The sequence below is a fragment of the Aulostomus chinensis genome, chromosome 1, assembly GCF_037954235.1.
Source record: "Aulostomus chinensis isolate RoL2024-O1b breed Wild chromosome 1, RoL_Achi_v1.0, whole genome shotgun sequence".
NCBI classification, from domain to species: Eukaryota; Metazoa; Chordata; class Actinopteri; order Syngnathiformes; family Aulostomidae; genus Aulostomus; species Aulostomus chinensis.
This window is the reverse complement of record NC_141320.1, coordinates 42,146,174-42,159,598: the sequence shown is the minus strand read 5'-3', so window position 1 is coordinate 42,159,598 and position 13,425 is coordinate 42,146,174. Positions and strand designations below refer to the sequence as shown.

At 40.9% G+C, this 13,425-nt stretch overlaps 1 protein-coding gene and 1 long non-coding RNA gene across 2 annotated transcripts in view; one reads left to right on the top strand and one right to left on the bottom strand.

Annotated features, from left to right (window-relative positions):
- LOC147271704 (uncharacterized) overlaps positions 1-13,425 on the bottom strand; it is a 238,291-nt gene that overhangs the window by 157,072 nt on the left and 67,794 nt on the right. The gene's annotated exons all lie outside the window — the stretch shown is intronic.
- On the top strand, positions 1,361-2,760 carry LOC147271710 (uncharacterized). Its single transcript, XR_015116050.1, has 3 exons — positions 1,361-1,395; positions 1,971-2,078; positions 2,536-2,760. It is a non-coding gene; the product is annotated as an uncharacterized LOC147271710 (long non-coding RNA).

The window sequence follows — 13,425 nt, the reverse complement described above, 5'->3', positions numbered from 1 at the left end:
AAGGGAGCCTCCATGTCCACAGATGTCCACATGGCAGCTGGACTTCCTTTTTCACTCCATCCCGTTCCTCCTGGTACTTTTTGGCCACCGTTTGTTTGATGGTCTGAAAATGACACCCAGAGTAAATCAATACATTGAAATTAGAGATGAAATAAACTGGAGATATCAACGACTGCTTTCGATCATTTCCACACAAACCTTTCTGGTTGGCAAACATATGAGGCTCAAGGACCTGAACCAGTTCCCTGAACCCTTCCCTCTCAACAGTGCTGAGGGGCTGGCAGTCCTTCAGGATCAAATTCAGCAGAGCCTCATCCAGCATCTGCTTCCTGGAAGCTGGATGGTTAAAGATGAAGGAGAGAAGAAATGAATAGGAATTAATGATCAATGAAGCAACTGTGAGTCAGTTGGAGAGTGGCTGTATACCTGAGTTCATCCTGGTGGATCTGGGACTTCATTCTCATGCCTGGCCCCATCATGCCTCAGCACTGAAGAGGTGCTTTTGTTGAGATGAGACGCTTCTGTCCAACAAATGCGACATTCAACCTGCAGAAAAGAACATGAGTACTCAGCTAAAAGTTCCTTCTTCATGGTGACTGGTGTTTCTTAGTCTTAGACCACCAGGTTTCCAATGAGGTGTATCGGATACGTTGTTGTGTGCCGCTGAAATCCGTCCAATTCCGGCGTTGTTTCCTCATGAAATATGTTTGCCTTCAAGCTCATTAAAGTGTTGAACCACAATATCGTTCACCATAACTGAGTCAACTTCAAGATAACCTACTTCTACATTCCAGTCCCGGCTGCTCCTGTTCTGCTGCAGTCCAGAAAACAACAACCCGATACAATTGGCGCTCCTTCCCACAGCTCCGGCCCGGATCCGCATGGTTCCGCTGACTGACTGTGAGACCGCTCCCTCCAGAGTGGCACAGCCCGATGGGGGTCCTTATCTGGCACGGGGGCGTAAAACAGGTGCGACTGGAAAGCCTGGTTTATTCTGCGTCGAGGGAACGCGTTGCTCTGCAATACACCGCCAAACCGCTAGGGGGTGTGGCTTTGTCTTTGTATTGTTTACGGGGCTCTTGTCGGATTCCTTGGTTTTCTTCCGGTCACAGACAACAATTGTTGACATTTGTCAGTCTTTGTAGTGCCGCGAAGAGGCGTTGTAGAGGTGGTCGTACTTGAGCACCTCCTCGATAATCCTTTCTTCAGCTTGGTCCATTTTTTCTTGGAGCCTTCACCACAGAAACTTTGAAAATGGCGGTGTTGCTCTGCCGCGACTGAACCGGAAATGACGTTCTGAGCGGACCCATCACAGTCCTCGACGTTGACGTCACCACGCGTCGACGCTATGCGAAAGCAGGATTTTTTGGAGGCGCGTTTCAGGCTACGGCGGAGGTATGAATACTACGCGACTCAGAAGCATAAATCAGGCTTAAATCAGGCTTTATAGTCCAACAGGAAGTTAGCATGTCAGGGATGAGACACCCTTATCGTCCAACAGGAAGTTAGCATGTCAGGGATGAGACACATTTATCGTACAACAGGAAGTTAGCATGTCAGGGATGAGACACGCTTATCGTCCAACAGGAAGTTAACATGTCAGGGATGAGACATGCTTATCGTCCAACAGGAAGTTAGCATGTCAGGGATGAGACACGCTTATCGTCCAACAGGAAGTTAGCATGTCAGGGATGAGACACGCTTATCGTCCAACAGGAAGTTAGCATGTCAGGGATGAGAGACCCTGATAGTCCAACAGGAAGTTAGCATCTCCATGGTTCCCTTGACCAGAAGCCAGTGGGATCGTTCCATTCTGACATCTTGATTGACATTTGTCCTTCTCTTAGCTAAATAGCTGGCAATCATTTGAAAAAAACCTTGATTTACTTTTTGTATTTTGATCTTCAGCTCATTTGCATACTTTTGTTAAAATTCTCCCCTTTTTGTCTTTTTTTTTCTGCTGTTTTTAGCACAAAGTCTACCTGGTGCCTTAAGACCAGTTCAGCATGGACTACGTTGAACCTTCAGTCCGCTGCATCAGCACCCATGGACGGTTCCCCCCTGACAGGAGGATTCTGGTGAGGAACATTAGTGGGACAGCGCTCTTCTTAGAACGGTTCTGATCCACCTTCCCTCCCCCTGTAGCTCCTCCTGTGTCCCCTCAGCGCTCTTGTTAGAACGGTTCTGATCCACCTTCCCTCCCCCTGTAGCTCCTCCTGTGTCCCCTCAGCGCTCTTGTTAGAAGGGTTCTGATCCACCTTCCCTCCCCCTGGAGCTCCTCCTGTGTCCCCTCAGCGCTCTTGTTAGGATGGTTCTGATCCACCTTCCCTCCCCCTGTAGCTCCTCCTGTGTCCCCTCAGCGCTCTTGTTAGAACGGTTCTGATCCACCTTCCCTCCCCCTGTAGCTCCTCCTGTGTCCCCTCAGCAGTCTTGTTAGAAGGGTTCTGATCCACCTTCCCTCCCCCTGTCGCTCCTCCTGTGTCCCCTCAGCGCTCTTGTTAGAACAGTTCTGATCCACCTCCCCTCCCCCTGTAGCTCCTCCTGTGTCCCCTCACGTTTCCAAACTCCCTCCCACTGGCTGGTGCTGAAGGAGGGCCAGAGCTCCTCCTACAGGAGTCCATCCTGGCCTCCCCCGCTGCAGCTCCTCCACTGACCTCCCACCAGAGAGATGAGCCCCCTGGTTCAGAGGTGACAGACCACCTCTGGGAGCAGACAACAGAGACCACATCAGGCTGGACTCCGTGCAGGTACGGAGGCTGACGGCTGCTGAGTGAGTGAGTTTACGACGCTCCCACCACCGCTGCTGGATTGATTTAACACATCTGGAATATTTAGATTTATTCTGGGTCAACATCTGCATCTGTTGAAGTCCTCAGTCTCCATGCAGGTGGTGTTGTTCCAGATAAAAGTTCTCAATGACAGCATCACTCCAGGTGAAACCATTCCAAAGAAGGCTAAGTGGAGCTGGCATATCAGCCCCCAATGGAAGCCTGCTGCTGCTGCCAAGCTCTCCATGTCATCATGGAAAAGTTGATTGTTCAACTCAATGTTTTTCCCATTGGGAGGAGATTTGTTGTTCCACCATGAAGTCTTTTCTGGTGATGAGTTTGTGTGTTGTAGTAGCATGAAGATATCTTGTTATCATGATCAACTCATCTGGCCTGGTGGAAGAACGCTGCTGTGTTTGGATTCAGACGAGTCAAATCTGAACCAGGGACTTGTAGTTTTATCCTCGGTCTCTGGACTCATAAAATGGAGACCGGCCCAGTTTGACACTTTTGAACTCCTCCATGATGTTCAAATCTCATGACTGAGATTCGTGATTGGAAACATCGGCGGTTTAGGAAAGAAAACATGTACCATTGAACATCGCTCTCATCCTTCTACTCAGAACGCTGCGGTGGACTCCACCGTGTCCAGGCTTTGGGCAGATACGTCTTCATCCTCCACCACCACCAGCCGCTCCACCCCACCCACCCTGTGCAGGTCTACATTACCAGGGTCGGATCTGGCAGGGTGGAGGATCTTTGATTCATCTTAGCTTTCCTGCTCCGGCTGTTTGAGAAACATTCAAATGGAGATGGTTGTTTGTGTCTTTCAGGCCACGCCAACGCCTCCTTCTGTCCCCACGCTTACGGCTGTCGAAACGTGCCGGTGTCTGAAAGCCAGATCATTCTGGATGTGCCGGACCACCAGGTCCTCCTCACCTGCAGGTTCCTGCAGGCAGAGCCCTGTGGTGGTAGGTTTCCTGCTCCTCTGCTGGACTGATACCCTCTCCCTTTCCCCACACGTGTCTGCTGTTTCTACTCTGTGCCTCCTTCTCCTCTGTCAGGCCTGGACTTCTTCCTTCTGTCTCTCCAGGATTACGTCCTGGTGGTGCCTGAGAGCAGCTCCAGCTCCAGCTCCCTGAACCAAGAACCACTGGAGAAATCTGACCACTTCATCAGCAACTGTGGCCTCAACAGCTTTCATGTCAAGTCGGTGTCTCTCAGCCTGAGTTGGTCCCTGTTCTGTATCCCTGAATGTTCTAGAGGAACTAAACTGGGCCTGACTGGGACGCTTCTGTCTGCTCAGATTTGGGTTGTGAATGCATTCAGATGTCATTTACAAGCATTGGAACTAAAGACCTGAGCCTCAAGAATATTTAGTTCTTGATTTACTTTCTCTTGCAGGGTTTCATTTTGTGCTAATTTTCTTTTGAAGATCTTTGTTTTTTTGTTGTCCTTCCATTTAGCAAGTTTGGCTAAGAACCTTTTCCCCACTAAACTAATTTTCCTAAAATGTCTCGCTAACGTTTCCTTTTTCTCTGTTGTCCCTCCTGTCCTTCGTCTCCATTCTGTCTCAGCTCAGCTGTGTCTCTTGGGCTCTCTTCAACAACGGCGCCCTGCCTTGTGCCTGCCATGAGGTTGGAGCTGAGAGTGACACCTGCGAGTCATTTGGTGGTTGGTGCCGCTGCAGGCCCCACGTGATTGGCCGAGACTGCTCCATGTGGGCCGCGGGTTGCTGGGGATTCCCCACTGCAGACGTGAGTGTCAGATTGGATGAATGATGAGTAATAAGGGCTTTTAATGATGAGTGAGAGGACGGACCAAAGCAACCTGTCCAACCATCAGAGGACAGTTTGTTGTTCTAGTTTCAACTCTTACTACATTACTGTAAGCATCATTTTTAGGTTACTCGCAACTCTGACCACATGACTGTCAGCATCACTGAGTTTATTAGGAACTATCACTACATTACTTTTAGCATCATTTTGAGATCATTAGCAATTCTTCTGACATCACTGTCGCATTATTTTGAGGTTCGTAGCAACTCTTACTACATGACTGTCAGCATCACTTTGAGGTTGTTCGAAACTCTTACTACATTACTGGAAGCATCACTGAGTTGATTAGCAACTATCACTACGTTACTGTTAGCATCATTTTGAGTTCAGTAGCAATTCATAAGACATCACTGTCAAAATCATTTTTGATTTCATTAAAATCTTCCTACATCACTGTAGCATCATTTTTAAGTTCTTAGCAGCTATCACTGCGTGACTGTTAGCATCATTTTTAGTTCATTAGCAATTCTTCTGACATCACTGTTGCATTATTTTGAGGTTCGTAGCAACTTTTATTACATTACTGTCGCATTATTTTGAGGTTCGTAGCAACTTTTACTACATTACTGTTGCATTATTTAAAGGTTCGTAGCAACTCTTACTACATTACTGTCAGCACACTTTGAGTTTATTAGCAACTATCACTACATTACTGTTAGCATCATTTTGAGTTTATTAGCAATTCATAGACATCACTGTAGCATTAAATTGAGGTTAGTAGCAACTCTTACTACATGACTGTCAGCATCACTTTGAGATTTTTCGAAACACTTACTACATTACTGTCAGCATCACTTTGAGTTCATTAGCAACTATCACTACATTACTTTTAGCATCATTTTGAGTTTATTAGCAACTATCACTACATTACTGTTAGCGTCATTTTGAGTTTATTAGCAATCATAGACATCACTGTAGCATTAAATTGAGGTTAGTAGCAACTCTTACTACATTACTGTCAGCATCACTTTGAGTTCATTAGCAACTATCACTACATTACTTTTAGCATCATTTTGAGTTTATTAGCAACTATCACTACATTACTGTTAGCGTCATTTTGAGTTTATTAGCAATCATAGACATCACTGTAGCATTAAATTGAGGTTAGTAGCAACTCTTACTACATGACTGTCAGCATCACTTTGAGGTTATTCGAAACACTTACTACATTACTGTAAGCATCACTGAGTTTATTAGCAACTATCACTACATTACTGTTAGCATCATTTTGAGGTTAGAAGCAACTGTTACTACATGACTGACAGCATCACTTTTAGGTTGTTGGAAACACTTACTACATTACTGTAAGCATCACTGAGTTAATTAGCAACTATCACTACATTACTGTTAGCATCATTTTGAGTTCATTAGCAATTCTTACTACATCACTGTCGCATCAGTTTGAGATCATGAACAATATTTTTGACATCACTGTCGCATTACTTTGAGGTTCGAAGCAACTCTTACTACATTACTGTCAGCATCACTTTGAGTTCATTAGCAACTATCACTACATTACTTTTAGCATCAATTTGAGATTAGAAACAACTCTTACTACATGACTGTCAGCATCACTTTGAGGTTATTCGAAAGTTTCACTCCATTACTGTAAGCATCATCTTGAGTTCATTAGCAATTCTTCCGACATCACTGTCGCAATATTTTGAGGTTCGTAACAACTTTTACTACATTACTGTCGTATTATTTTGAGGTTCGTCGCAACTCTTAGTACATGACTGTCAGCATCACTTTGAGGATATTCGAAACGTTCACTCCATTACTGTTTGCATCATTTTGAGATCATTACCAATTCTTCTGACATCACTGTCGCATCATTTTGAGATCTTTAGCAATTATTCCGACATCACTGTCGCATTATTTTGAGGTTCGTAGCAACTCTTACTACATTACTGTCGCATTATTTTGAGGTTCGTAGCAACTCTTACTACATGACTGCTAGCATCACTTTGAGGTTGTTCGAACCACTTACTATATTACTGTAATCATCACTGACTTGATTAGCAACTATCACTACATTACTGTTAGCATCATTTTAAGTTCATTAGCAATTCTTACTACATCACTGTCGCAATATTTTGAGGTGTGTAGCAACTTTTACTACATTACTGTCACATTATTTTGAGTTTCGTAGCAACTCTTCGTACATGACTGTCAGCATCACTTTGAGGTTATTCGAAACACTTACTACATTACTGTAAGCATCACTGAGTTGATTAGCAACTATCACTACATTACTGTTTGCATCATTTTGAGTTCATTAGCAATTCTTCCGACATCACTGTCGCAATATTTTGAGGTTCGTAGCAATTCTTACTAAATCACTGTCGCATCATTCTTAGATCTTTTGCAATTCTTCTGACATCACTGTCGCATTATTTTGAGGTTCGTAGCAACTCTTACTAAATGACTGTCAGCATCACTTTGAGGTTGTTCGAAACTCTTACTACATTACTTTAAGCATCACTGAGTTTCTTAGCATCTATCACTACATTACTGTTAGCATCATCTTGAGTTCATTAGCAATTCTTCCGACATCACTGTCGCAATATTTTGAGGTTCGTAGCAACTTTGACTACATTACTGTTGCATTATTTTGAGGTTCGTAGCAACACTTACTACATGACTGTCAGCATCACTTTGAGGTTATTCGAAAGTTTCACTCCATTACTGTTAGCATCATCTTGAGTTGATTAGCAATTCTTCCGACATCACTGTCGCAATATTTTGAGGTTCGTAGCAACTTTTACTACATTACTGTCGCATTATTTTGAGGTTCGTCGCAACTCTTAGTGCATGACTGTCAGCATCACTTTGAGGATATTCGAAACGTTCACTCCATTACTGTTTGCATCATTTTGAGATCATTACCAATTCTTCTGACATCACTGTCGCATCATTTTGAGATCTTTAGCAATTATTCCGACATCACTGTCGCATTATTTTGAGGTTCGTAGCAACTCTTACTACATGACTGCTAGTATCACTTTGAGGTTGTTCGAACCACTTACTACATTACTGTAAGCATCACTGACTTGATTAGCAACTATCACTACATTACTGTTAGCATCATTTTGAGTTCATTAGCAATTCTTCCGACATCACTGTCGCAATATTTATAGGTTCGTAGCAACTTTTACTACATTACTGTCGCATTATTTTGAGGTTCGTAGCAACTCTTCGTACATGACTGTCAGCATCACTTTGAGGTTGTTGGAAACACTTACTACATTACTGTAAGCATCACTGAGTTGATTAGCAACTGTCACTACATTACAATTAGCATCATTTTGAGTTCATTAGCAATTCTTCCGACATCACTGTCGCAATATTTTGAGGTTCGTAGCAACTTTTACTACATAACTGTCGCATTATTTTGAGGTTCATAGCAACTATTAGTACATGACTGTCAGCATCACTTTGAAGTTATTCTAAACGTTCACTCCATTACTGTTAGCATCATTTTCAGATCATTAGCAATTCTTCTAACATCACTGTTGCATCATTTTGAGATCTTTAGCAATTCTTCTGACATCACTGTCGCATTATTTTGAGGTTCGTAGCAACTCTTCGTACATGACTGTCAGCATCACTTTGAGGTTATTCGAAAGTTTCACTCCATTACTGTGAGCATCATTTTGAGTTCATTTGGAATTCTTCCGACATCACTGTCGCAATATTTTGAGGTTCGTAGCAACTCTTACTACATTATTGTTGCATTATTTTAAGGTTCATTGCAACTCTTACTACATTACTGTTAGCATCACTTTGAGTTTATTAGCAACTATCACTACATTACTGTTAGCATCATTTTGAGTTAATTAGCAATACTCACGACATCACTGTAGCATTAAATTGAGTTCATTTGCAACTCTTACTACATTACTGTAAGCATCACTTTGAAGTTGTTCGAAACTCTTACTACATTACTGTAAGCATCACTGAGTTTCTTAGCAACTATCGCTACATTACTGGCAGCATCATCTTGAGTTCATTAGCAATTCTTCCGACATCACTGTCGCAATATTTTGAGTTTCGGAGCAAGTTTTACTACATTACTGTCCCATCACTTTGAGGTTCGTAGCAACAGTCACTACATGACTGTCAGCATCACTTTGAGGTTATTCGAAAGTTTCACTCCATTACTGTTAGCATCATCTTGAGTTCATTAGCAATTCTTCCGACATCACTGTCGCAATATTTTGAGGTTCGTAGCAACTTTTACTACATTCCCGTGCAATATTTTGAGGTTGGTAGCAATTCTTAGTACAAGACTGTCAGCATCACTTTGAGGTTGTTCGAAACTCTTACTACATCATTGTCAGCATCACTGAGTTGATTAGAAACTATCACTACATAACTGTTCGCATCATTTTGAGGATAGAAGCAACTTTTACTACATGACTGACAGCATCACTTTTAGGTTGTTCGAAACACTTACAACATTACTGTAAACATCACTGAGTTAATTAGCAACTATCACTACATTACTTTTAGCATCATTTTGAGTTCATTAGCAATTCTTCCGACATCACTGTCGCAATATTTTGAGGTTCATAGCAACTTTTACTACATTATTGTTGCATTATTTTAAGGTTCATAGCAACTCTTACTACATTACTGTTAGCATCACTTTGAGTTTATTAGCAACTATCACTACATTACTGTTAGCATCATTTTGAGTTAATCAGCAATACTCACGACATCACTGTAGCATTAAATTGAGTTCATTTGCAACTCTTACTACATTACTGTAAGCATCACTTTGAAGTTGTTCGAAACTCTTACTACATTACTGGAAGCATCACTGAGTTTCTTAGCAACTATCGCTACATTACTGGTAGCATCATCTTGAGTTCATTAGCAATTCTTCCGACATCACTGTCGCAATATTTTGAGTTTCGTAGCAAGTTTACTACATTACTGTCCCATCACTTTGAGGTTCGTAGCAACAGTCACTACATGACTGTCAGCATCACTTTGAGGTTATTCGAAAGTTTCACTCCATTACTGTTAGCATCATCTTTAGTTCATTCGCAATTCTTACTACATCACTGTCTCATCATTTTGAGATCATTAGCAATTCTTCCGACATCACTGTCGCAATATTTTGAGGTTCGTAGCAACTTTTACTACATGACTGTCAGCATCACTTTGAGGTTATTTCGAAACTTTCACTCCATTACTTTTAGCATCATTTTGAGTTCATTAGCACTTCTTACTACATCACTGTCTCATCATTTTGAGATCATTAGCAATTCTTCCGACATCACTGTCGCAATATTTTGAGGTTCGTAGCAACTTTTACTACATTACTGTCGCATTATTTTAAGGACCGTAGCAACTCTTACTACATTTCTGTCAGCATCACTTTGAGTTTATTAGCAACTATAACTACATTACTGTTTGCATCATTTTGAGTTAATGAGCAATTCTCAGAACATCACTGTAGCATTGAATTGAGTTCATTCGCAACTCTTACTAAATGACTGTCAGCATCACTTTGAGGTTGTTCGAAACTTTCACTACATTACTGTTAGCATCATCTTGAGTTCATTAGCGATTCTTCCGACATCACTGTCGCAATATTTTGAGGTTCGTAGCAACTTTTTCTACATTACTGTCGCATTTTTTTGAGGTTCGTAGCAACTCTTACTACATGACTGTCAGCATCACTTTGAGGTTATTCGAAACACTTACTACATTACTGCAAGCATCACTGAGTTGATTCGCAACTATCACTACATTACTGTTAGCATCATTTTGAGTTCATTAGCAATTCTTCCGACATCACTGTCGCAATATTTTGAGGTTCGTAGCAACTTTTACTACATGACTGTCACATTATTTTGAGGTTTGTAGCAACTCTTACTACATGACTGTCAGCATCACTTTGAGGTTATTCGATGCTTTCACTCCATTACTGTGAGCATCATTTTGAGTTCATTAGCAATTCTTACTACATCACTGTCACAATATTTTGAGGTTCGTAGCAACTTTTACTACATGACTGTCACATTATTTTGAGGTTTGTAGCAACACTTACTACATGACTGTCAGCATCACTTTGAGGTTATTCGATGCTTTCACTCCATTACTGTGAGCATCATTTTGAGTTCATTAGCAATTCTTACTACATTACTTTTAGCATCATTTTAAGTTCATTAGCAATTCTTACTGCATCACTGTTGCAATATTTTGAGGTTCGCAGCAACTTTTACTACATTACTGTCGCATTATTTTGAGGTTCGTAGCAACTATTAGTACATGACTGTTAGCATCACTTTGAGGTTATTCGAAACGTTCACTCCATTACTGTTAGCATCATTTTGAGTTGTTGAGCAATTCTTACTAAATCACTGTCGCATCTTTTTGAGATCTTTAGCAATTCTACTGACATCACTGTCGCATTATTTGAGGTTCGTAGCAACTCTTACTATATGACTATTAGCATCACTTTGAGGTTGTTCGAAACACGTACTACATTACTGTCAGGATCACTGAGTTGATTAGCAACTATCACTACATTACTGTTAGCATCATTTTGAGTTCATTAGCAATTCTTCCGAAATCACTGTCGCAATATTTTGAGGTTCGTAGCAACTTTTACTACATTACTGTCGCATTATTTTGAGGTTTGTAGCAACTCTGACTACATGACTGTCAGCATCACTTTGAGGTTATTCGATGCTTTCACTCCATTACTGTGAGCATCATTTTGAGTTCATTAGCAATTCTTCCGACATCACTGTCGCAGTATTTTGAGGTTCGTAGCAATTCTTACTAAATCACTGTCGCATCATTTTTAGATCTTTAGCAATTCTTCCGACATCACTGTCGCAATATTTTGAGGTTCGTAGCAACTTTTACTACATTACTGTCGCATTATTTTGAGGTTTGTAGCAACTCTGACTACATGACTGTCAGCATCACTTTGAGGTTATTCGATGCTTTCACTCCATTGCTGTGAGCATCATTTTGACTCCATTAGCAATTCTTACTACATCACTGTCGCATCATTTTGAGATCATTTGCAATTCTTCCGACATCACTTTCACATTATTTTGAGGTTCGGACCAACTCTTACTACATTACTTTCAGCATCACTTTGAGGTTGTTCGAAACACTTACTACATTACTGTAAGCATCACTGAGTTTATTCGCAACTATCACTACATTACTGTTAGCATCATTTTGAGGTTAGAAGCAACTGTTACTACATGACTGACAGCATCACTTTTTGGTTTTTTCGAAACACTTACTACATTACTGTAAGCATCACTGAGTTCGTTAGCAACTATCACTGCATTACTGTTAGCATCATTTTGAGTTTATTAGCAACTATCACTACATTACTGTTAGCTTCATTTTGAGTTTATTAGCAATTCATAGACATCACTGTAGCATTAAATTGAGGTTAGTAGCAACTCTTACTACATGACTGTCAGCATCACTTTGAGGTTTTTTGAAACACTTACTACATTCCTGTAAGCATCACTGAGTTTATTAGCAACTATCACTACATTACTGTTAGCATCATTTTGAGGTTAGAAGCAACTGTTACTACATGACTGACAGCATCACTTTTAGGTTTTTCGAAACACTTACTACATTACTGTAAGCATAACTGAGTTCATTAGCAACTCTTACTACATGACGGACAGCATCACTTTGAGGTTGTTCGAAACATTTACTACATTACTGTAAGCATCACTGACTTGATTAGCAACTATCACTACATTACTGTCGCATCATTTTGAGATCATTAGCAATTCTTCTGACATCACTGTCGCAATATTTTGAGGTTTGTAGCAACTTTTACTACATTACTGTCGCATTATTTGGAGGTTCGTAGCAACTCTTACTACATGACTGTCAGCATCACTTTGAGGTTATTCGAAACAGTTACTACATTACTGTAAGCATCACTGAGTTGATTAGCAACTATCACTACATTACTGTTAGCATCATTTTGAGTTCATTAGCAATTCTTCCGACATCACTGTCGCAATATTTTGAGGTTCGTAGCAACTTTTACCACATTACTGTCGCATTATTTTGAGGTTCGTCGCAACTCTTAGTACATGACTGTCAGCATCACTTTGAGGTTATTCGAAACACTTACTACATTACTGTAAGCATCACTGAGTTGATTAGCAACTATCACTACATTACTGTTAGCATCATTTTGAGTTCATTAGCAATTCTTCCGACATCACTGTCGCAATATTTTGAGGTTCGTAGCAATTCTTACTAAATCACTTTCGCATCATTTTTAGATCTTTAGCAATTCTTCCGACATCACTGTCGCAATATTTTGAGGTTCGTAGCAACTTTTACTACATTACTGTCGCATTATTTTGAGGTTCGTCGCAACTCTTAGTACATGACTGTCAGCATCACTTTGAGGATATTCGAAACGTTCACTCCATTACTGTTAGCATCATTTTGAGATCATTACCAATTCTTCTGACATCACTGTCGCATCATTTTGAGATCTTGAGCAATTATTCCGACATCACTGTCGCATTATTTTGAGGTTCGTAGCTACTCTTACTACATGACTGCTAGCATCACTTTGAGGTTGTTCGAACCACTTACTACATTACTGTAAGCATCACTGACTTGATTAGCAACTATCACTACATTACTGTTAGCATCATTTTAAGTTCATTAGCAATTCTTACTACATCACTGTCGCAATATTTTGAGGTATGTAGCAACTTTTACGACATTACTGTCGCATTATTTTGAGGTTCGTAGCAACTTTTACTACATGACTGTCACATTATTTTGAGGTT